At 44.2% G+C, this 26,158-nt stretch overlaps 1 protein-coding gene across 1 annotated transcript in view; it reads right to left on the bottom strand.

The window, feature by feature from the left end:
- Nucleotides 1-25,351, bottom strand: part of LOC121586744 (calcitonin gene-related peptide type 1 receptor) — a 91,392-nt gene extending 66,041 nt beyond the window's left edge. Inside the window, exons 1-2 of the mRNA XM_041903693.2 lie at nt 25,263-25,351; nt 24,903-25,035 (exon numbers count right to left, since the gene is read on the bottom strand). The gene's annotated coding sequence lies outside the window, so the exon portion shown is untranslated. The remainder of the gene's footprint in view (nt 1-24,902; nt 25,036-25,262) is intronic.
- Nucleotides 25,352-26,158: the final 807 nt, after the last annotated feature.

Genomic DNA, 26,158 nt, shown 5'->3' with positions numbered 1-26,158 from the left:
AAAATTCTACATTGTAGAATAATAGTGAAGACATCAAAATTATGAAATAACACATATGGAACCAAAAAGGTGTTAAACAAATCAAAGTATATTTTATATTTGAGATTCTACCAATAGCCACCCTTTGCCTTGATGACAGCTTTGTACACTCTTGGCATTCTCTCAACCAGCTTCATGAGGTAGTCACCTGGAATGCATTTCAACTAACAGGTGTGCCTTCTTAAAAGTTAATTTATGGATTTTTTTCCCCTTCTTAATGCATTTGAGCCAATAAGTTGTGTTGTGACAAGGAAGGGGGGTATACAGAAGATAGCCCTATTTGGTAAAAGACCAAGTCTATATTATGGCAAGAACAGCTCAAATAAGCAAAGAGAAATGACAGTCCATCATTACTTTAAGACATGAAGGTCGATCAATACGGATGAACTTTGAACGTTTCTTCAAGTGCAGTCGCAAAAACCATCAAGCGCTATGATGAAACTGGCTCTCATGAGGACCACCATAGGAATGGAACACCCAGAGTTACCTCTGCTGCAGAGGATAGGTTCATTAGAGTTACCAGCCTCAGAAATTACAGCCCAAATAAATGCTTCACAGAGTTCAAGTAACAGACACATCTCAACATCAACTGTTCAGAGGGGACTGTGAGAATCAGGCCTTCATGGTCGAATTTCTGCAAAGAAACCACTACTAAAGAACACCAATAAGAAGAAGAGACTTGCTTGGGCCAAGAAACACGAGCAATGGACATTAGACCGGTGGAAATATGTCCTTTGGTCTGGAGTCCAAATGGGAGATTTTTGGTTCCAACCGCCGTGTCTTTGTGAGACGCAGTGTGGATGAACGAATGATCTCCGCATGTGTATTTCCCACTGTAAAGCATGGAGGAGGGACCTCAACCAAACTGAGATGGTTTGGGATGAGTCGGACCGCAGAGTGAAGGAAAAGCAGCCAACAAGTGCTCAGCATATGTGGGAACTCCTTCAAGAATGTTGGAAAAGCATTCCAGGTAAAGATGGTTGAGAGAATGCCAAGAGTGCAAAACTGTCATCCAGGCAAAGGGTAGCTATTTGAAGAATCTCAAATCTCAAATATATTTTGATTTGTTTAACCCTTTTTTGGTTACTAAATGATTCCATATGTGTTATTTCATAGTTTTGATGTCTTCACTATTTTTCTACAATGTAATTTTTTTTTTTTTTATAAAGCAAAACCCTTGAATGAGTAGGTGTTCTAAAACTTTTGACCAGTAGTGTAGAGTTACTGTACTCTATATGGACCCACTTTGGAGATGGGGCTCTGTATGTGTAATTCCCATGCAGCGGACAGAGAAAGGCACTCACTAGCTGGAGAGTGCATCTATAATGAGGTGGCACTTTAGAGCAGCAGTAGCAGTGCTTTCCATCACTTGGGATGGTGATGTGGGGCTACAAGGATTATGTGTAGAGGGGTAGGGACCTCTCCAATATATCACTTTACAGAGATTAGCAGAGCCACTTAGGCTAGTGGTCTGGTTGCAGAAATGTGAGGACTAGATGAGGAGAGAAGAACATGGCAGTAAAAAGAATAAGTTGCCGAAGTCAGAAAAGTCTGACCGGCGATCTCCTAGGAAGACAATGTCAATATTTAATTGGTTTGAGAAAAATGAGGCCATGCTCCACAGCAAAGTTGTCCAATAAATGTGTAATAAATTATGCAATTTTTTGGGGGGGACTTATATTGTGAATCAATTTATTCTATTTTAAGTGGTTCATCATTTTATCACGTAGCTCTTTTGTCCTACCTAGAAAAATCATTTTAGAATTGAAGCAGACCCAACATGAATTCATACCAAAGTTTACAAATTATTTGTAATTATATTCTGGCCCACCGACCAGACTGAATCTAGTTGATCATTTACATTTTTATATGGGAAATCATTTAGCAGATGCTATTATCCAGAGCGACTTACAGGAGCGATTAGGGTTTAGTGCCTTGCTCAAGGGCACATTGACAGATTTTTCACCTGGTCAGTTCGGGGATTCAAACCCGTGACCTTTCGGTTATTGGCCCAACGCTCTTAACCACTAGGCTGCCTGCCACCTAGTGAACCCTAAAATAGGGAATTGGGTGCCATTTGAGATGCACGCCAGCTCTATCCTCTCCTCTCCTGCCCTTGAGAGGAGCACCCTTCACTGTGAAAGCAGCTTCTATTCTCTACACAATGGAATGGAATACAGGGAGGAAGAGGCAGGCAGCGTCAAGTGCTCTGGTGGTGAGCCTCTTCAATACAGGACATCAGGCCTTTACTATCTGGTGAGCCTCTTCAATACAGGACATCAGGCCTTTACTATCTGGTGAGCCTCTTCAATACAGGACATCAGATCTTTACTATCTGGTGAGCCTCTTCCATACAGGACATCATGCCTTTACTATCTGGTGAGCCTCTTCCATACAGGACATCAGGCCTTTACTATCTGGTGAGCCTCTTCCATACAGGACATCAGGCCTTTACTATCTGGTGAGCCTCTTCAATACAGGACATCAGGCCTTTACTATCTGGTGAGCCTCTTCAATACAGGACATCAGGCCTTTACTATCTGGTGAGCCTCTTCCATACAGGACATCAGGCCTTTACTATCTGGTGAGCCTCTTCCATACAGGACATCAGGCCTTTACTATCTGGTGAGCCTCTTCAATACAGGACATCAGGCCTTTACTATCTGGTGAGCCTCTTCCATTCAGGACATCAGGCCTTTACTATCTGGTGAGTCTCTTCAATACAGGACATCAGGTCTTTACTATCTGGTGAGCCTCTTCCATACAGGACATCAGGCCTTTACTATCTGGTGAGCCTCTTCCATACAGGACATCAGGCCTTTACTATCTGGTGAGCCTCTTCAATACAGGACATCAGGCCTTTACTTCTCCATGTACACTTGATTCATATCACATCGACATGATATACGGCAACCCAGGCATTTCCTTTATAAAGCAGCAGCAGAATAGAGGAGGGTGGAGATGTAGGGAGGAGGGATACAGGGCTAGGGAAGGGGAGTGAACAAGTGAATATGGATACAATTCGAAAAAGGATAGTTTTGTCTAAACATGAAAAGGCCATGTTGGACCGTGTTTTGGAGACTGAGGCCCTTCTTAGGCAGCATTGGGTGGCACTATTTACAACAGAGGTTTTATGTTTGTGAGGGCGCCTGCTGAGAATCAAACAGCATTTCCTCCCTCAACCCTTTGAATATGACAACTTTGAATTCTGTCGGGTCTCGCAAGGCTGACTCCCAGTCCACCCTGTCATAACTCACACATAAGCTTCCTTATGCCCCTGTGTGCTCTGAGGATAGAACCTTTAAGCACTCCGTTTTAGAGTGAGGCAATATCTTAAAATGAGCCAGCTTTTTCCATCTCCTCTCAAAAAATATTTGGCCATTAACAGCTGTCCCGAAATACACTCAGGTTTGTTATTTATGTCAGGCAGTGAACAAAGTCCTATTGTTAGTAACAGTATGCATATTTAGGGTATTATTCATTCCTATTAACAGTGTGCTGAATATTTAAAGCATGATTCATTAACACACTCACTAACAGGGAAGGATGAAGTAGCAGTATCCCCAGGTTAATGATACGTCTGGGATGTGTCCCAAATGGCACCCTATTCCCTTTTATAGTGCACTACTTTTGAACAGAGCTGGGAATAGGCTGCCATTTGGGATACAGCCCCAGTTGATTGCTGCTCTAATGTCTCTGTAGACTGATTTACATGCGTGTCATTGTATCCTATGCTAATGTCATTGGGACCCCTGGGACACAGTGGAGATGTTGGAATAAAGAGAAAGATTGACAGTTATTTGGGGATGTTTTCCTCACTATCTTTGTACTGGAACTAGGTAATGTGACATACTGGGAAATCATTATCTAGACAGTGGTGTTGCTACACAGAGATACAAACAATCCTATTGTTTTACTGTATATGGAATATCATGCCAACATTATAGAGAAGAATAGCATTATAACTAATGATTGGAACCAACATGTTAGTTCATTCACAGGTCAGACAGAACTACAGTGATATGTTTCTGTGATGTTGAAAACATCGGAAGCACATGGAGAGATACAATATGGATGAAAACACCATGTGTATCGCAGACCTGGGTTTCAAAAGAATGTATTCAAATACTTTGAGCATATTCTTGAGTCTGCCTGATGTGCCAGATGGGAAGGGTTTGCAGTTTCGGGATTTAGCTGTTTGTTTATTAAGCCAGGCTAGCTCAAACAGACACAGATAAAGTGTTTGAAAGTCAGTTCTGGTGTATGGTATCTCACCCGAATTACAGTCCTCACTCATGAACTCCAACTACCTGCAAGACCGGACTGTTAAACTGTGGTCTTGGACCAACACAACTTTGTTTTTCTATCAGGATTCAATCCAAGAGCTGTTGCAGACAGTCAGTCATCTCTAAATCCTCTCTGCTTCCAGCCCTGTGGGTGGTAATGCTAGCATGATCTGGACATCCTCTGTTTGTTTGCTCTACTGCAAGGCAATGAAGGCATGCAGCTATGCTGGGGTGGCGATAGCTGTCAAATATCCTATCATTTCCCTTTATTTTCACAGTTGTCTGCTCTTTGAAACAAATGAAAAAATGTAATTCAATTAAAGGAACAACAGTGCTCTTTTCTTTTCCGACGAGCAGATTCTGTTCTGACATTTTGTTTATCCCTGGACTGATTTTTTAGTTTTGACCCCTTGATTTCAGGCCCTTCTCTACCATTGCATAATAGGTATTTTGGAGGCAATAAAAAGTCCTTGATTTTAGGTCTATTATGCAGATATCTATGTTTGAATGGGCTATTTTTGGTCGTCTGTAGCTCAATTGGTAGAGCACGGCGCTTGTAACGCCAGGGTAGTGGGTTCGATCCCCGGGACCACCCATGCGTAAAAATGTATGCGCACATGACTGTAAGTCGCTTTGGATAAAAGCGTCTGCTAAATGCCATATTATTATATTATTTTAAGGGGGGAATACAAGTCCTTTCATCTAGCCAACCTTCCCTCTCTGTTTATACTGAGTCTGTTGATTTCCTTTGACTTTTTCACCAACGTACATCTCATCTGTCAGCAAGTGACATTTGTTCCTCTATTTTCCAAAAGCAGACAGTGGAGGACAGATCCAAAGTGACATATTGAATATTGCTGCCAGAGCTTTGGGCTCTCTAGGTAGTCAAGGGGAAAACACAGACAAGAATTAAATCCCGATTATTGTGCAGCTCAAAAAAATATATCCAAGTGTACCAATTTTCATGCCTATATATCACACAATAAGTACACAATATTGTCATATTTTTTAACTTACAACTGGATTATAAGGTAAATCAAGATAAACCCTCAGGGTTAAAAGCTGATGATCTAGGAGAGATAATAGATCTGTTGACTAGATGGAAGGCCAAAGAGGTCAAATGTCCAACTTGATCCTAACACTCAATCTAGGGACGGAGAGGTTCAGAGCATCAAAGAGAAAGAGCACAGATATGCTCTAGGAGAATTATAGGTGCACAAAGGGAGAATCTAAGAGCTTTGGGAAGTGTAGCGCTCGGTGAATGGAAGCAACATTAGTCCGATAAATCAGAGCGGGTAGGAGGCGATAAACTGCCAGAAATAGCTCTGTCTACATCCCAAATGGCACCCTATTCCCTTGATAGTGCACTCCTTTTGACCAAGTAATGCACTATATAGGGAATAGGGTGCCATTTAGGACACGAGAGCAGAGAAGCAGACACAGGAAAAGCACATCACAGACACAGAGCCCAGTAAAGTCGATGGAGACTCCAGGGCGATATCAGTCTTCCATGATGCAATGCAGCCAAGGGGTAGGCTACACACCGACTAACCTTAATGGGAAGAGGAATGCTGTTATGGCCTTCTTTCCCCCCTTGCTAACTTACCTTCTATCTGAGAAAAACGTTTATTTAAGGATGCATTTCCAGTAACGAAGAACAATTTGTTTTTCTCTCTGAAAACAAGATTAACCCCACATAATATTGCTTGTGTACCATAAAAAAAACTAAATACCATGCAAATATCTTTAATACATACAGTATTCTTAAATATCACAAAGAAAAAACAGAAGACCTGCAAAAAATGATTTCTCATGCAAATGAGTGAGCGTGTATGTGTGAGCGTGCCTCTCAAACCCGACAGCCACAGCCATGAGAACATTATGACAGTTAGAAATTAGGTATGGGAGAAGAAGAGAAAGGCAGTGGTTGGGTTGCAGGGAATCCAGACGAATGGCGAGTGATCATCTCATTGTTCTGTTGGTTCCCTGAGCGTCAGCCAATCAGCACGCCAGCTACCGCCAAACCACAGAATTTATTGCCTGCATAGTTGGAGGTTTCTCCTCTCCATGCTCTCTTTTTTTTCTTTCTGTCTCGGTCTTTCTTTTGATCACTCTTCCTATAGATTTCTCTCTTTCCATTTATTTTTTCTTTCTCTCTCTCTCTCTGCGTGTGCGAGCAAACGTCTACTCCACACTCTCATAAACACATTACTGGTGGCTAAACCCTCCATTGTGTATGTTAGTGTATTCAGTATTTTTGTATGGTTGTTCCAGCTTTGATGTATTTTCAGGGACAGCCAACGAAGGAATCCTTAACTCGGCGTGATAAACCTATTCCTAACACCCAGTTTCCTTCAGAAATGACAGAGACTTGAAAGGTGTATAGGATGCTACTATTGAATGTAGCTACAGTTCAGCTGTGATTCTCCTTTTCGTTTTACTACCAGTTTTTGATTTAGCGAAATAATTTTAAGATTAAAGCTAAAATAAACAATTTAGGTTAACCATGATTTTCACTTCATTTTTATGTCATAGCTTTGTTAGCAGATTTAAAAGTATTACAGTAAATCTCACTCGAAATGAGAATAGCACTGAACATTTATTAAAATACTCTTCTAAAGTTGACTGTGTTGTTATTACTCAGAGAACAATGGTTCCAAACTGTTAATGTAGCCTGACACTAGGGGGTTATGGTTATGTAGCTCTGCTTATTGTCAGGCAACACAGACAGTTCAGCTGAATTGGCACCCGTTGGGACAGAGTCACTCTCCCTGGCCAACTAATCCTCATCATTAATTACACCCACAAAAGAAAACATTTAACCTAACTGCCACATGTTCAATCACATGTTGTGTCAACAGTCAACACCACATTATTTAAAGAAAATCCCCAGTCATCTGATCTGCATGCCGTATTAGGATTCTTGGAAAGGTTTTGTTAGCTGGGAATACAAAGGATCCGGTTTCTATAGCAGATTCGTCGGTCACACGGCATGCCCAGTCCTGGAACGTGGCCTCGTTTGAAAGATTTCCCAAATCATGAATGAACAGAGCCAGCAGGACATTCTTCCTGGTTTTATTGTGCGTTAATGGATCTAATCCCATCATTAAGAAAAAAAGATGGTGCCAGCCATAGAAATATAATGACTAGAATGGAAAAACTTCCCTCAGACCATGGCAATTTCATTGCATCCACATTGACTTGAATGTGAAACCTCCACTCTAGTGCCTATTATATTTCTATGGTGCTAGCGGCTCTATTCCCTGCAGTGCAGCCTGTCATATCGACCCCTACTGATGATGTAAGAGGAACTACATGGAGGGAAACATCTTCTGGCACATCCCCAAGGGTTATTGACCTGAAATCCCATTAATCCTGTCATCTGAGCCATGTTCTCATTCACAGTAAAGCATCGTGGGAGAGCGTTGTTTGATCACCATGCTATGCCCCGCGGCCTCTCATGTCTAAGTGGGGACGTTGTGTCTCAGCAGAGAGCAACATCAGAAAGAAAGGGTAAAGAGGATAACATTTACCTCTAGTGTTAGCCAGACCACTTATGAGGTAATAGAATGTTGGTACGCTTGTGTTTGTACTCACATGCAAACCGTTAATCCCGGTCCCTCAAATGTCACAATGAGAAAGGTTGTTGTTGCCGTGGAATGTTCAATCAACAGAATTGCGTTTCGTTTAAAAAAATGCCTTGCACATGTGTTGGTGTGATACAGAGAAGAGAGAGGGCACTCGTGTTGGTTTGAAAGTTAGAAAACCTTTAATTGAGGGCTCCCGAGTGGCGCAGCGGTCTAAGGCACTGCATCTCAGTGCTTGAGGCGTCACTACAGACCCCCTGGTTCGATTCCAGGCTGTATCACAACCGGCCGTGATTGGGAGTCCCATAGGGCGGTGCACAATTTGCCCAGCGTCGTCTGGGTTTGGCCGGTGAAGGTCGTCATTGTAAATAAGAATTTGTTCTTAACTGACTTGCCTTGTTAAATAAAGGTAAAAAAATAAAATAATGTATGGGCTAATTCAAGACATTGTTAAATACTGGTGTATTTTAATAATTAAATGCAATTGTCATTAAGCCATGAGCACTGGGACTTTACATGAAAGGTAATTAACATCACTTTGGTCATTTAAAATTCTCTTTCTAGAAATACTGCATGCCTAGCCCTAATTAAGAAAAATAACCACCCTAACTTCTGGAAGCACCCTAACTTCTGTCTACTCTCACTATTCAGTCTTAAACTATTTCATTATCAAACTAGTGTTAAAAAGGAAACGCTAATGGTCTTTAAAGGGATGTATTTTTATGATTTTCTCTGTTCTGGTTAATCTATGTGAATAGTCAGTGGGTCAAAGGTTTATCTCACCAGAAGCACTTATCCTATCAGTGCCTGGCTTAGGTATTTTCTTTAAATGTGCAGTGAGCCATTCAGTCCAGTACACACACACACTCTCTCTCTCTCTCTCTCTCTCTCTCTCTCTCTCTCTCTCTCTCTCTCTCTCTCTCTCTCTCTCTCTCTCTCTCTCTCTCTCTCTCTCTCTCTCTCTCTCTCTCTCTCTCTCTCTCTCTCTCTCTCTCTCTCTCTCTCTCTCTCTCTCTCTCTCTCTCTCTCTCTCTATTCAAGGGGCTTTATTGGCATGGGAAACATATGTTTACATTGCCAAAGCAAGTGAAATAGATAAAAATGAACAGTAAACATTACACTCACAAAAGAATAAAGACACTTCAAATGTCATATTATGTATCTTACTGTCTCTGTTTCTCTCTGTCTCTGCCCCCACTCTCTCTCCCTCTGCCCCCCTTCTCTCTCTCCCTCTGCCCCCCTCCTCTCTCTCTCCCTCCGCCCCCTTCTCTCTCTCTCTCTCCCTCCGCCCCCCTTCTCTCTCTCTCCCTCCGCCCCCCTTCTCTCTCTCTCTCTCTCCCTCTGCCCCCCTTCTCTCTCTCTCTCTCTCTCTCTCTCTCCTCTCTCTCTCTCCCCACCTGATAGCATTACCACAACTGGCCTCATAGCAACCATTTAGAGAGCAGTAAGAGTATAGTCTGTACAGCTAAGTAAAGTCTAAATTACCTCACTATTAACTAATCACTGGATGGGGTATGGCCTAATGGTTTTTATGGGTAGCAAAGCAATCTGCAGTGGATATTTTTGGCTAATTTCCCAGGTCTGTCTAATGTGAGATACTCTGCACAGATTTAACTACGTTTGTGAAATCATTACGTTTAGGCATTAGCCTTTGTGATGATATTTAATTTTATTCAGTCTTAAAGCATTTTTGTTTCTGATGATCCTGTATATGAGAACAAATCGGTACTATTTGGCTTGTTGGGAAGTCTCAGTGGACAAACTAATGACGAAGAATGGCCATCCGTTGTGCTGTATTGATTCGAAGAGAAGGCAATAAGTCCTTTTCAGCCAGAAGCTCTTTGGTATTCAAAATCAGGCCAGTGCATTTTTCCTTATCTCTCACATTTTTTATTTATTTTTCAGATCATAATAAAACAACTCTGCAACTGTCTTGGCAAAAGTAGCGCTTATCCTTTTAAGACATCATAAATAAACGTTCTCCTTAAATTCTTCCATTTACTAAAATATACTGTAAGTCGGATGGTCCAGGAAAATGTTGATAACCACATGAAAACACTTCCCTGTTCCTGAGTCTGTGACTTGGCATCTGGGGTGAGCATGCCACAAGGGAAAAATATTCATCTAGACTTGACCCGAGTTTTATACGTCTTTATAGATCACAGACACGTTGAGGCCTGTCCACACATAAAAAAAAATAATGTTTGCTAAGTTTTATATCCTGACAATAATATTTCTTAAACTGCTCTAGAGTTTCTGCCTAGAGTTCTGAGGGAATGTGCAATGTATTACTTTAGAATGAGATTTTGTGTTTTTGAAAAACAATTGATTTAAAAAAAACATGAAAGCAATAACATAGTCATTCTACTATGGCAAATCAAAAACAGCGTGTTCCCAATGATTTCAAATTATTTGACTGACTTTGATATAAAGTACAGCATATTACAACAGATTAATGAAAAAAGTGGGACTATGGCCATTCCATGTATTATGGCAAACAGCGTATTCCTAATTATTTTAAGTTCTTTCACAGCCTTTGATAAAGTTCTGTGTAGTACAACAGATCCAAGTAAAGGAAAACATGTCAAGAGCTTTAGAATAACTGATAGGAGTATGAAGAAAAGAAGCCAGTAGATTGAACCCAGAACCCTGTCTGTTGACATGTAGGTGGCTCAGAAGAAGCCTTTCTATATATGATAATCCATCTGTGGATCATAACTCATGAGCCTTGATAAAATCCTTTTTCAAGTCCAGAAAAACTTGCTCACATTCTTTTTTTAGTGTGTTATCACCAGAAGAAAATACCTTTCCCAAGAATCCCTTCTTTCCCTTCCTCCCTTTCCGTCTCGAAGACGGAGTGATGTGCTTTTCTAAAATGTTCTCCTCTCACTCATCATCTCAGCCTGGCAGTGAAAGGTAAAGGCAGGCAGAAGCAGCCGATGTATCATTATCTATCAACATAATGAGTAAACTTGTTCATTTTAATCAAAGGTTCTATCTCTGTGACATGCCAGACATTTTGAAAGAGTTTTCAGAGTTTCTGCAGAACTTAAATTATACAGTTTTGGTAGCTAATGAGATAGCATTAGTAGTTTTAAATATAAAAATGTGTGACGTGAATCAAACACACCAACATTTTGTCAAACGCTGAATGAAAAAATTAAATAATATATTCATCAAAAGAACAAAACTACTTGCTGAGATGCAGTGTAGCTGAGATAGAAAGAAAGCGATGTTACAGGGGCAGGTTCAGAAAGGACAATGGCCGTGTCCAAATACCCTTACTTGCGTTCTAAAGAGTAGGCATTTTGGGTATTCGAAAATATAACTTTTCATAGTATGTGAAATTTTGAAAACTGAGTATGCTTTAAATGCCTGTATGTCACGCTAATTTGCCTTTTCATCTAGTAGAATTCGCTGCACACTATTGAAGAAGAGAATCGTCTTTCGAGACCCACTTGTGTTTGACAACAGCTGATAATCACGAGGTGACACGCTGTACTAAAATTAACGAATGGCGGAAATAAACGCAATTGTGCATCAGATGACACATCCTCAGTATGGATGAGTAGTATGTTGATATTTGTTGCTTACTGCATACAATTGTACTAAACAGTACGTTCGAAATAGTATGTAGTACGATTAGTACACAGTATGTAGTATTAGTAAGTAGTAGGCAAGACAGTTTTTGGACACGGCCAGCGTGCTGCAGGACACTAGTTATTTCACCACGAGCCCTCGGTCTCTAGTTAAATAGTTAACTGAGAAGCATGCTCTGGTTCAGGGACGGAGAACTCAAGCCAAGCCGTTATATTGCTCTGACAAGCTTGTTTAACGGTAGCCGTGGGCCTGTTCGCCACTGACTGTGGTTAGTAACTCTAAACAGATTGTTATCTAAGGCTGAGTTGATGCATGTTAGAGCAGCAATGTAGAAATCAATAGCATTATGTGATCAATTGTTTTAAACCAATTTTTTAAACCAAATCAAGTATAAAGAGTATAACCCCAAGCCCCCTCCCTCAGAAGGGGAAATTGGTATTATAAAAAAAAATTATGTAGACAATTAAGGTGTTCACATAACAGTAGCCTAATTTAGTATACGTTCACAATTGTATTCTTAACATTTTAATTATATTTTTGTAAATTTTACAATTTCTCTAAAAACCTGATCTCGTCTCCAGTATCCACTTTTGTTTTGTAACCTTCTCAGGAAATTGAGAAGGTTAAACAGAGGAACATTGATCCTTTACGTCTGCGTCCCAAATGGCAGCCAATTCCCTACATTGTGCACTACTTTTGACCAGAGCCCAATCGGTCCTTGTCAAAATTAGTACACAATATAGGGAATAGGTTGCCATTTGGGATGCATTCTTCCTTTTGAAGTCACCAAGACAGGCCCCAGGGTTCATAATCAATAGAAGAAAAACAAACCAATCTGGGGTTGATTGTTCATGGTGTTCCTGGCGTACCTTATCACAAAGAAGAATTAGAGACTGCTGTACCAAAATGACTGTTATTGTGACGATCCCGGCTGTCTGAGTCGGGTCCTGTCTGGTGACTAGTGTTCCTGCTCGTATTCTCCAGTTTCCCGAGGGTTCGGGAACGCTCCGGGGAGCGCTCTGGTTTTCCGCACCTGCATCCCATCAGCAATCTGCACACCTGGTCCTGATCATCACCCTTCTTAGGCTCTGGGCCAACATCCAGTTCCTGCCGGATCGTTAGCCATGAACAGTATGTTGTCAGCGTATCAGTCTCTGAGCCAGTTGTGTTAGTTTTGTTGTTTTGCACCTTTTTGACTTGCTGTGTACTGACCTCCGTTTTGTTCTGTCTGCAGTCCCTCACCCGGAACCTTCACCCAACCTCTGCCTGATGGTCGGCGGCTGCCGAGCCAGTACCGGACCAACCACTGCACCCTCAACAACCCATCCACGCCACCCGCTCTGTTCCCTGGATTATTCAGCTTCACTCGGACTCTATAAATAAACACTCACCTTTGTCTCACGTACCGTGTCCTGGTCTGCTTCTGGGTTCTGGCTTAGTTAACCGTGACAGAACGATCCGCCAGTAATGAACCCAGCGGACCTGGACTCTGTTCGCCATGCTATTACCCAGCAGGAGAAGATGTTGGGCCATCATAGCACGGTACTACAGGAGATCGCGTTGTCAGTTCGGAACCTTTCTACCGGTCTGACGGAGGTCCAGAACCAACGCAAGTGTCCGGTGGAGGATCCACTACCGGTTTCACCCATCTCGCCTGCCGCTTCTGAAGCTGTGTCCATCCGTGAGCCCAAGGTTCCGACGCCGGATAAGTATGAGGGAGAGCTGGGAAGATGCCGTTCCTTCCTTATGCAGTGTGGACTAGTGTTCGATCTACAGCCCTACTCTTATGCCACAGACAAGGCTAGGATAGCCTTTGTGATTGAGTTGCTGCGTGGTCGAGCGCTGGAGTGGGCTTCAGCCGTTTGGGAACGACAGGATCCCTGCATGGCTTCATACCAGGGGTTCACGGCCGAGATGAGGAAGCTCTTCGACCATTCCGTCCGAGGGAGGGACGCAGCTAGGCGCCTGTTTTCGCTCGCCAAGGAACTCGCAGCGTGGCCGACTTCGTGATCGAGTTCAAGACGTTGGCTGTGGAGAGTGGGTGGAACGAGGAGTCTCTGCAAGCGGCCTTTTACCAGGGTCTGTCGGAGCAGCTCAAGGATGAGTTGATCTCCTATCCGGAGCCTAGTGACCTGGACAGCTTGGTAGCTTTGTCTATTCGGGTGGATAATCGAGTCCGAGAGCGAAGGAGGGAGAAGCAATGGGTTCCGTCCAACCGATCAGCTTCTCAGTTCCCAGTCGGGTCGGGTGGTGGACCAGAACACGTCGATCATTCTCCTCCACAATGGATTAGTGGAGAGGTCCTCTCTCCCGATTCTGAACCCATGCAAGTGGGGCGGCACGGGTTAACCAAGGAGGAGCGTCAACAGAGACGTCAGACCAACTGCTGCCTCTACTGTGGTAGCTCGGGACATTACATCTCCACCTGTTCCCGGCGGTCGTCAAACTGCCCGGCTCGCTAAAGTTGGGAGGACTTTTAGCGAGCCAGTTTCAACCTCTCAGTACCTCTGTCAGACCCCGTTTCCCGGCTACCCTTGTGAACAGGAATCAGAGCTTAGCGCTTAACGCTTTTATCGATTCAGGTGCCGATGGAAGCTTTCTTGATGCCGAGTTGGTGGAACAGCTGGGGCTTTCCAAGGAGCAATTGCCGGAAGCCATTGAAGCGACCACTCTGAACGGCAGTAGTCTGGCACGTATCACGATGAGGACTGAACCGGTTAAGATGCGGTTGTCGGGGAATCATTCTGAGATGATTTCATTCTTCATTCTGCCGTCTTCCCATGTTCCTCTGGTCCTTGGATACCCCTGGCTGAAGGAACACAATCCCACGTTCGATTGGGTGACGGGCAAGGTAACGAGTTGGAGCCTTGATTGTCATGCTAACTGTCTCAAGACTGCCTGCCCCCATTCGGTTCCCAGTCAGGTGATTGAGGCTAAACCCCCCAGATTTGTCCCTGGTTCCCGAGACATATCACGATTTGGGGGAAGTTTTCAGTAAGCAGAAGGCTCTGTCACTCCCTCCCCACCGACCCTATGATTGTGCCATCAACCTGGTCCCTGGAGCTGTCTACCCCAAGGGAAGGTTATACAGTATCTCCCGACCTGAACGTGAGGCGTTGGAGACCTACATCAAGGAGTCCCTAGCTGCTGGTCTCGTTCGCCCTCGTCATCACCCCTGGGGGCAGGATTCTTCTTTGTGGGTAAGAAGGATGGCTCTCTTCGACCGTGTATTGATTATCGGGGGTTGAATGACATCACGATCAAGAACAAGTATCCCCTGCCCTTGATGAGTTCTGCCTTCGACTCCTTACAGGGTGCTACGGTGTTCACCAAGCTAGACCTACGCAATGCGTATCACCTGGTCCGGATCAGAGAGGGGGACGAGTGGTTGACGGGTTTCAATACACCGATGGGTCACTCGAGTATCAGGTGATGCCGTTTGGACTGACCAATGCTCCAGCGGTATTCCAGAGTATGGTGAACGACGTCCTGAGAGATATGATCGGTCTCTTTGTGTTTGTTTACCTGGATGACATTCTGATCTTCTCGAAGGAACCTTCCGACCACGTCCAGCATGTCCGGCAGGTGCTGCAGCGATTGTTGGAGAATCGCCTGTTCGTGAAGGCCGAGAAGTGCGAGTTTCACGCCCACACGACATCCTTTCTCGGGTACATCATCTCCAGGGGAGAGATTAGGATGGACCAGGAGAAGGTTAGAGCGGTTCTGGAATGGGCCCAGCCCGGTACGAGATTGCAGCTCCAGAGATTTTTGGGGTTTGCGAATTTCTACCGCAGATTCATCCGGGATTACAGCCGTGTGGCCGCTCCGTTAACTGCCTTGACTTCCAGCATCAGGACCTTCAAGTGGAATCCGGAGGCGGATCGAGCGTTTCTGGATTTGAAGAGGCGATTCACCAACGCACCGATTCTCTCTCAACCGGACACGGCCCGTCAGTTCGTTGTTGAAGTGGACGCGTCTGATGTGGGAGTTGGCGCCATCCTGTCGCAGCGATGCTCCACGGACAGTAAACTCCATCCCTGCGCCTACTACTCTCGTCGCCTTTCGCCTGCGGAGAGGAATTACGATGTGGGTAACCGGGAGCTTCTCGCGGTGAAACTTGCCTTGGAGGAGTGGCGCCACTGGTTGGAGGGGGCGGAGCAACCGTTTATTGTCTGGACGGACCACAAGAATCTTGCTTACGTGCAATCGGCTAAACGTCTCAACTCCCGTCAGGCCAGGTGGGCGTTGTTTTTCGGACGATTCAAGTTTGCCCTGACGTTCCGACCTGGATCTAAGAACGGCAAGGCGGACGCCTTGTCCCGGATGTTCTCCAAGACGGAGGAGAGTGGGTCCAAGACCGAGACAATCCTCCCCCGGAACTGCGTCGTGGGAGCAGTTATGTGGAAGATTGAGGAGGAGGTGCTGGCGGCCCTTCGGACTCAGCCCGGTCCCGGTAACGGTCCACCCGGTCGGTTGTTTGTGCCTGAGTCGGTTCGTCCTGCTGTCCTCAAATGGTCCCACGCAAGCAAGATGGCTTGTCACCCTGGCGTGGCTCGGACTATGGCGTTTCTTCGCAGACGTTTTTGGTGGCCTGCCATGGCCGAGGATACTCGGGGTTTTGTTGCTGCCTGTCCAGTGTGTGCGCAAAATAAGAGTACCAATCGGCCCAGCTCTGGACTACTTCACCCCCTTCCTATTCCCCGGCCGACCATGGTCGCATCTGGCCCTGGACTTCGTCACGGGGTTGCCCGCCTCTGAGGGGAACACGGTCGTTCTGACTATCGTGGACAGATTCAGCAAGTTCGCCCACTTTGTGCCAATTGCCAAGCTTCCCTCTGCCTCGGAGACGTCCGAGATCCTGGTTAGGGAGGTTTTCAGGGTCCACGGTTTGCCCAGTGATATCGTTTCCGACCGTGGCCCTCAGTTTACCTCTGCTGTCTGGAAGTCCTTCTGTTTGGCCATTGGAGCTACGGTCAGTCTCACATCTGGTTTTCACCCCCAATCCAATGGTCAGGCGGAGAGAGCCAACCAGAAGATGGAATCAACGCTACGCTGTCTGGTCTCTTCCAACCCCACCTCCTGGGTTTCTCAGTTGCCTTGGGTTGAGTATGCCCACAATACTCTTCCTACATCTGCCACTGGGATGTCTCCCTTCCAGTGCCTGTATGGCTACCAACCTCCCCTGTTTCCTTCTCAGGAGAAGGAGCTCTCAGTGCCTTCTGTTCAGGCCCATATTCGGCGTTGCCACCGGACCTGGCATCGGGCCAGAAAGGCACTCCTTAGAGTTTCGGACCGGTATCAGCTCCAGGCGAATCGCCGCCGGATTCCCGCTCCCACCTATACCATCGGAGATAGGGTTTGGTTGGCCACACGGGATCTTCCGTTACGGACTGAGTCTAGGAAGTTGTTACCGAAGTTCATTGGTCCGTTTGTGGTGGAGAAGGTGATCAATCCAGTGGCAGTTCGACTCAAACTACCGAGGACGCTCAGAGTCCATCCCACCTTTCATGTCTCCTGCCTCAAGCCTGTCTTCCTCAGTCCTCTGTTGCCTCCTCCGCCTCCTCCTCCTCCTCCTCGGATGATCGGAGGTGGTCCTGCCTACACGGTGCGTCGCATCATGGATTCCAGACGGCGGGGCCGGGGTTTCCAGTATCTCGTGGACTGGGAGGGTATGGCCCTGAGGAGAGGAGTTGGATTCCGCGGCGACAGGTCCTAGACGCAGACCTCATCAGTGACTTCTACCGCCTCCATCCTGGCGCTCCGGAAGTCCGCCCCGGTGGCGTTCGGTCGGAGGGGGGTACTGTGACGATCCCGGCTGTCTGAGTCGGGTCCTGTCTGGTGACTAGTGTTCCTGCTCGTATTCTCCAGTTTCCCGAGGGTTCGGGAACGCTCCGGGGAGCGCTCTGGTTTTCCGCACCTGCATCCCATCAGCAATCTGCACACCTGGTCCTGATCATCACCCTTCTTAGGCTCTGGGCCAACATCCAGTTCCTGCCGGATCGTTAGCCATGAACAGTATGTTGTCAGCGTATCAGTCTCTGAGCCAGTTGTGTTAGTTTTGTTGTTTTGCACCTTTTTTGACTTGCTGTGTACTGACCTCCGTTTTGTTCTGTCTGCAGTCCCTCACCCGAACCTTCACCCAACCTCTGCCTGATGGTCGGCGGCTGCCGAGCCAGTACCGGACCAACCACTGCACCCTCAACAACCCATCCACGCCACCCGCTCTGTTCCCTGGATTATTCAGCTTCACTCGGACTCTATAAATAAACACTCACCTTTGTCTCACGTACCGTGTCCTGGTCTGCTTCTGGGTTCTGGCTTAGTTAACCGTGACAGTTATATATAGGAGGCCAGGTAAAGCACAATCAATCAGGAGGAAAATGAATTCCCATTGAGAGATTCTCTTGACCGAGAGACATGGGAAGGGGAAGCATAATCAGTCTGAATTATAAATGTCTCACAATGGTTAAGGAATCTGTGAGAAAATGACAGCTGTATGAATAATAATTTTCAACCAGACAGTTATTCCAGTCTCTCTGATTGAGGCTTGTGTAAGATTTTGATAGTAAAACAGTGGTTAAGCCTTTTAGTTAGCTAGGCAAAGCCTGTGGTTCTTTTCGGGCTGGAATGAGAACTAAGCTTTCAATGCTGACTGGGCCATTGTTTTCCTCTGTTTTTAGCAGAGGCTGATCCTTTTCATCCCATCCTTATGATATACGTAGAGGTATGACGCATAGATCATCGCCTCATTAATCAAGATTGTATCTACGGTCGAGATCCCCATGACAGCGATCTCAAACAATCTGCAGACAGACTTCAACCCTGTGTGAAACATGTGCACCAGTCACGCCTCACGGCTCTTCATTGTAATCAGAGGGCTGATATAAATACTATGCATGCCAGTCTCTCTTGGCTAAGAGTTGAGGAGAGACTGACTGCATCACTTTTTTTTATAAGAAACATTAAAGAGTTAAATCCCAAATTATTTGCATAGTCAACTTACACACAGCTCTGACACACACACACTTACCCCACCAGACATGCCACCAGGGGTCTTTTCACAGTCCCCAAATCCAGAACAAATTCAAGAAAGCATACAGTATTATATAGAGTAGCTGCTGCTTTTGCAACAGCTAATGGGGATCCTGATAAAAAACCAAAAGCTACTGAACTGAATGTCAGTGATCAACAAAGAGTGACTGTATCTGAAGCTCTAATTTGGCTCAGATGTAAGAGCCATAGGAGTAACAACGTGGCTGGCTGAGAAACATTGCATGGTTCAACATTATTCCACCTGTCTCCTCAAACCATTGAACGATGTTGGTTTGCTGAATTGAGTCCTTACTTTTCACATTTAAGTGAAATCTACATGCCAATAGTATGGCGCATTGACTGACTCAAAACCAAAAGTAAAACCAACGTTGTTGGGAGAAAAACCACTTCTATTAAATATCCCCTCTGCTCTCTCCAGATGAACAGTTCCATCAACAGAAACCCTCTCCTCTTCCTTCTCTCTATCCACAGTCCATGTCAATTAAATGTGGTCAGAGTTAGACCCCTTCACTCAGACTCAGCCAAGGAGAGAAGGAGAAAGCCATCAGGGAGACGTTACATTGACACAGAGAGGAAGTGACAGTCTGGAAAGGGCAGGGGAGGTGATCCCTAATAAACGAGAGAGGGAGATTTCCACAAAGGCCCAAATGAACATATACTCAAAAAAAGAATCCCTTTAACCACAAGCATATGGCTTAGTTAATTTATATGAAGGAGTAATCTCAATTCATCTACCCGTCTTCTGCTTACTGATCATAACCAATTTAGATTGGATACTGTAACAATGATGCTGAGAGTCAGGAAGCTGGTGCAGGTGGTGAGTTTAATGATAATAACGAACAGGGCGATACAAAACAAGAGAGCGTCTGGACATGAACACAGAAACAATACTGCCTGAAGAGTGACGCTAGGGAGTGCTAAATTAAGGGGGAGTAATCAGGGTAGTGATGACGTCCAGGTTTGCCTCATGATGGGGCGCAGGTGTGCGTAATGAGGGTTGCCAGGTGTGCGTAATGAGGGTTGCCAGGTGTGCGTAGTGATGGGTTGCCAGGACCGGTGGTTAGTAAACCCGGTGACGTCGAGCGCCGGAGTGGGGGAGCGGGAGTAGACGTGACCGATACATTAGGGTGCATTGTATCAATCATGAAACAACAGTACGAAAATAGCTGTAATAGCAAATTGCCTCCATGTCGGAATGTTGGGAGAAATGGCATTTTGAGAAAAATGCCTAGGCTGGGTTCTGAGTTTGTCCATTTTGTTTTTCATGATGAAAACAAACTCATTTCTGACATTTTACATTTTAATTAATTGTACAACTTTCACAAATAGCAAATGCCACGAAGTAAAATCACAATAATGCATAAAAATCTATCCAAAAACAGATGCCACTCCCTCATTGGACTACATTACACCTGAATCAGAGCCAATATCTCTACACTCATAATATAATCAGCCAATATTTCTACACTCATAATAGAATCAGTCTATGTCTCTACTCTCATAAAATAATCAGAGCCTATATATCTACACTCATAATAGAATCAACCTATATCTCTACTCTCCTATATCTATACTCTCCTATATCTCTACTCTGCTATATCTCTACTCTGCTATATTTCCTACGGGGGGCCAGTATGAAAAATGTATGCACTCACTAACTGTAAGTCGCTCTGGATAAGAGCGTCTGCTAAATGACTAAAATGTAATCTCTACTCTCCTATATCTCTACTCTCCTATATCTCTACTCTGCTATATCTCTACTCTCATACGCTCTGCATAGGATCAAGCGTGATCGAAGCACAACTATACTGTACATCATCTCCACCTACTGATGCAGACGGGTGTTCCGTATAGGTAGACAGTGTAGTATAGCAGAGTAGGGGGATACTGATCTTGGGTCAGTTTTGCATTTTCCCCACTAATCGTTAAGGTTAGGAATGAGGGAGGGGAAGCTGATCCTAGGTCCATACCTAAGGGAAACTTCACCCTGGAGTGTAGTATATAGGACTGAACGTTAGGTAGACACAGCAGAGGTCACAGCAGGGGTTAATCACTGGAAATGGTTAACAGCTTAGAGTGGGGAGAACTGGCACACCAACCAACACTATTCAAAATAGATTCAGAGAGAACAGCTCCTCTTTGTGTTCCGGCAGCTTAATGAATAAGGAAATGTCTTGGGTAGTACGAAGACAGCCGATCATGTTGCTTCAAGAACATGAGTGATATGCACTAATTTGAAACTGACAGCACACATATTGCAACACTTATACTTGTGATGTAATATTCACATCCTGCCATCGCTAGCTCTGTGTGTTCTGCTCCAAGGGTGCTTCAGGGTCCCCCGCTGTCTATAAATGTCATTACTATGTTATGGGGACTTAATTGTTTGTGGGAGCAGCTGCATCCACACATCAGTGCGAACAGGGAGCTGTATTATCTCACACTAGCTTCATGCACTACTGTGTATTTTATAATGGGGGGGGGGGGAAACTCTACACGTCATTCTGCCTGGACAATGTCTTGACTTAGACCGCAGTACAATTTTCTACTGTCGATTTTAAAAGAGAAAGATACATTTTAGAAAACCACTTCAAGATGAAGTTGCACAAAAGCACGTCTTACACAAAATCTACGGTACACAAAAGGCCCAAGGACAAAACGTCACAACAACTAACACATTTCAATCACATTTCCTTTAAAGCTACAGTTTAGGATTCAAAAAACAACATGGAAGAATGGAAATGACTATTGAACCTATTCCCGGATCCCAGACAGTACCTTTAAATGGACACAGTGTGTGTGTGGGGGGGTGGGATAGTGTGTGTGTGTGTGTGTGTGTGTGTGTGTGGCATTTTACCAGGGCACATCCCAGGGACACGACAGCACCAAGGTTTAATTTCCATTTGAATTGTATCTCCCTCCAGGCTCTCCAGACTCTCTTCTCTCTGCTGTCCCGTCAGTCGTCCATATCTGCCGCTCCACTCATCACTGATCACACAGCTGATGTATTACTCCCCAATCTCAAAGATAGAAAGAGCAACCAGACATATGCAACTGAGCTCCAATTGGCCTGTGTGTGTGTGTGTGTGTTTGTGTGTGTATCTGCGTGCGTGCATGTGTTTCTGTCTGTCCTAGAGTGTCCCATCATATCTGTGCACGTTGCTTCTACAGCCCCTCAGCCCATCTCAAATCAATGCCGGTTCGGACGGACGGACCGTAGGTAGGTACAGTGGGGAGAACAAGTATTTGATACACTGCCGATTTTGCAGGTTTTCCTACTTACAAAGCATGCAGAGGTCTGTAATTTTTATCATAGGTACACTTCAACTGTGAGAGACGGAATCTAAAACAAAAATCCAGAAAATCACATTGTATGATTTTTAAGTAATTAATTTGCATTTTATTGCATGACATAAGTATTTGATCACCTACCAACCAGTAAGAATTCCAGCTCTCACAGACCTTTTAGTTTTTCTTTAAGAAGCCCTCCTGTTCTCCACTCATTACCTGTATTAACTGCACCTGTTTGAACTTGTTACCTGTATAAAAGACACCTGTCCACACACTCAATCAAACAGACTCCAACCTCTCCACAATAGCCAAGACCAGAGAGGACATCAGGGATAAAATTGTAGACCTGCACAAGGCTGGGATGGGCTACAGGACAATAGGCAAGCAGCTTGGTGAGAAGGCAACAACTGTTGGCGCAATTATTAGAAAATGGAAGAAGTTCAAGATGACGGTCAATCACCCTCGGTCTGGGGCTCCATGCAAGATCTCACCTCGTGGGGCATCAATGATCATGAGGAAGGTGAGGGATCAGCCCAGAACTACACAGCAGGACCTGGTCAATGACCTGAAGAGAGCTGGGACCACAGTCTCAAAGAAAACCATTAGTAACACACTACGCCGTCATGGATTAAAATCCTGCAGCGCACGCAAGGTCCCCCTACTCAAGCAAGCGCATGTCCAGGCCCGTCTGAAGTTTGCCAATGAACATCTGGATGATCCAGAGGAGGAATGGGAGATGGTCATGTGGTCTGATGAAACAAAAATAGAGCTTTTTGGTCTAAACTCCACTCGCCGTGTTTGGAGGAAGAAGAAGGATGAGTACAACCCCAAGAACACCATCCCAACCGTGAAGAATGGAGGTGGAAACATCATTCTTTGGGGATGCTTTTCTGCAAAGGGGACAGGACGACTGCACCGTATTGAGGGGAGGATGGATGGGGCCATGTATCGCGAGATCTTGGCCAACAACCTCCTTCCCTCAGTAAGAGCATTGAAGATGGGTCGTGGCTGGGTCTTCCAGAATGACAACGACACAGCCAGGGCAACTAAGGAGTGGCTCCGTAAGAAGCATCTCAAGGTCCTGGAGTGGCCTAGCCAGTCTCCAGACCTGAACCCAACAGAAAATCTTTGGAGGGAGCTGAAAGTCCGTATTGCCCAGCAACAGCCCCAAAACCTGAAGGATCTGGAGAAGGTCTGTATGGAGGAGTGGGCCAAAATCCCTGCTGCAGTGTGTGCAAACCTGGTCAAGACCTACAGGAAACGTATGATCTCTGTAATTGCAAACAAAGGTTTCTGTACCAAATATTAAGTTCTGCTTTTCTGATGTATCAAATATTTATGTCATGCAATAAAATGCAAATGAATTACTTAAAAATCATACAATGTGATTTTCTGGATTTTTGTTTTAGATTCCGTCTCTCACAGTTGAAGTGTACCTATGATAAAAATGACAGACCTCTACATGCTTTGGCAGTGTATCAAATACTTGTTCTCCCCACTGTAGGTAGGTAGGTAGGTAGGTAAGTAGGTAAGTAAGTAAGTAAGTAATACATTTCCTTAAACATGATTACATTAACAGAACTAATCTATTCAATGAGGCATAATAATAATAATAATAATAATAATAATAATAATAATAATAATAATAATAATATTAATAATAATAATATGCCATTTAGCAGACGCTTTTATCCAAAGCGACTTACAGTCATGCGTGCATACATTTTTGTGTATGGGTGGTCCCGGGGATTGAACCCACTAGCATCCCATCCGGATATAGCCACCTGGGTACTTTCTGTCCCTGGCCTGTTCAAAAGTAGTGCACTATGTAGGGAATAGGGGTGCCATTTGGGATGTAGCCTTACTGATTTTCTATAAGTATAGATTTGATATAATATCCTATGGAATGACATCATTGATTGCTAATGATCTTCATAAATATGCGAAAACAATGTATAAGAGGAATGGTTTAAGGCTGTGTCATGGCAGTTATCATTAGATTTAGTCTCTTCATGAGAAGTCCATATCAAGTCACCTATCAGATCATCTGAGTGGACACATTGTGGTACTACCGGAGCTATCCCACACTCTGATTATACAAGAGCTTGATAGCTGTCTGTGAGACGTTGATAACAGCCACAGTCTCACCAGCCACAATCACAATGACATCTCCTTCACACACTCCTCATGAGGGAAAAGTGCTGCTGCTTTGGGTACAATAATAATATTAACGTTCAATTGCTACTTTGGAATTCACATGTAAAATCACATGCTCCTCTAAATGGCACTGCTAGGACACGGAACTGATTATACGTTAAATGTTCCCAAATCACTGAGAGGGAAAGTGAAAATACAGTATGGTATGGGAAGGGGAAATTGTAGGCGAAGCAATGTTTTGTACATACGCTTTGAGAAAATGTCTTTACATCAGCATGTCATGCTCAAAGAAAAATCCAGAATGTGTGTCAACAGCATTAGTCTATTTGGGAGGGATTGGTTTTTAAGGTATGACACATTTTAAAAACTAGATACATTTTACATTACACAGCATTTAATTTGTTTTGTTTTATTTCGATATTAAATAGATAATGTCACAGCCCTATAAACCATGTTAAATTGTGTGAGACAGATTCCTTCATATGGTCAAGCAAATATGCCATCCATTGACTAAATGATTCAGAAATACACATACAGTATGCCCTTTTATAGTCACGGCTAAATCATCAAATATTTCCCATTGTGTTTCTTTGGTGTTTATAACATCTTGTATTCCCATCGTCTCATTCTTGCCAAATATCACCCAGCATTATAAACAGAGTTAATGATCGAACGCAAAGGTCACTGCCATCAGCTCATCACAAGCTGCGCAACGGAAAAGGAGGGCGCAATTTATTGATGTAAAATTGCAAAATTGAACTATCATCAATGACTCTTGATTAGCAGGCTATATTATTGTATTACTGGAGTGAGAGATAGTGACAGACAAATAATAAAATGAATCCAAATGTGATTAAATAAATGCAATAAGATAATTGAAAGCTCTTACCTTGGTAAAGTTGGGTTGAAAGATTGAAATTCCGTAATCGGGGTCCAATAGTGATGTATTTCAGAAGAGCTCGATGTTGCAGCCTATGTAGACGAAAAGCTTGTTCTGAAACTGTCTTCCATCGTCCGTGATCCTATTTAACTCAACGAAATGTAAATTTACACAAAAAAAATCAAACGGAGAAGAATTGTCCACTCGATATAATAATAATAATAATAATAAAATCAATCAAGTGCGACAATTGCCATTGTTTAATGGATTGCAGCTATGAAGGCTACTTTTTATGACTGGCGCGTGGTTAACGCTTTCACGGTGATAATGCCCCGTCTGTAGCCGTTAACTCTGTGACAGTTCACTAACCGGTAATCCAAGTGCATCTAACTGCCGCTTCCCGTTTCGCAGACAGTGCATGTGGCAGAGCTCCTCCTCGGATTGTCACTGCCCGGTAGGTTTCAGCACTCTGTTAAACACACTGCATGGCGAGGTGCGAGCATCTCAGTGCGCTCTATCTTCTGACTGGCGCTCTGATCTGGGCACAAGTGATGGAGTCTTGAAAAGGACAATTCAGGTAATAAATGTGTAACCCAATGGAAATTAAGATTCCCACCGGCTGATTATTGCTGTTGTTATCATCTTCCTCCTCAATGGATCTGGTAGGCTATCCTATAAAAACATGTGATTGGCTATTGATTCCTTGAGAAAATGTTGAACATGAACTAATTATTGTTTGATTCTATACTGAACAAAAATATAAACGCAACATGCAACAATTTCAACAATTTTATTTAGTTACAGTTCATATAAGGAAATCAGTCAATTTAAATAAATTCTTAAGGCCCTAATCTATGTATTTCACATGACTGGGCAGGGGCGCAGCCACTTGGGAGCCAAGCCCACCCACTGGGGAGCCAGGCCCAGCCAAAAGTGCTTCATTATAGACATAAATACTCAGTTTCATCAGCTGTCCGGGTGGTTTGTCTCAGACGATCCCACAGGCGAAGAAGCCGGATGTGGAGGTTCTGGGCTGGTGTGGTTACAAGTGCTCTGTGGTTGTGAGGCCGGTTGGACGTACTGCCAAATTTCCTAAAACGACGTTGGAAGTGGTTTATGGTAGAGAAATGAACATTCAATTATCTGGCAACCACTCTGGTGGACATTCCTGCAGTCAGCATAACAATTGCACGCTCCCTCAAAACTTCAGACATCTGTGGCATTGTGTTGTGTGACAAAACTGCACATTTTAATGTGGCCTTTTA

This window comes from Coregonus clupeaformis, chromosome 17, assembly GCF_020615455.1.
Source record: "Coregonus clupeaformis isolate EN_2021a chromosome 17, ASM2061545v1, whole genome shotgun sequence".
Taxonomy (NCBI): domain Eukaryota; kingdom Metazoa; phylum Chordata; class Actinopteri; order Salmoniformes; family Salmonidae; genus Coregonus; species Coregonus clupeaformis.
The sequence above is the reverse complement of the archived record's forward strand: the minus strand, read 5'-3'. Positions and strand labels throughout refer to the sequence as shown.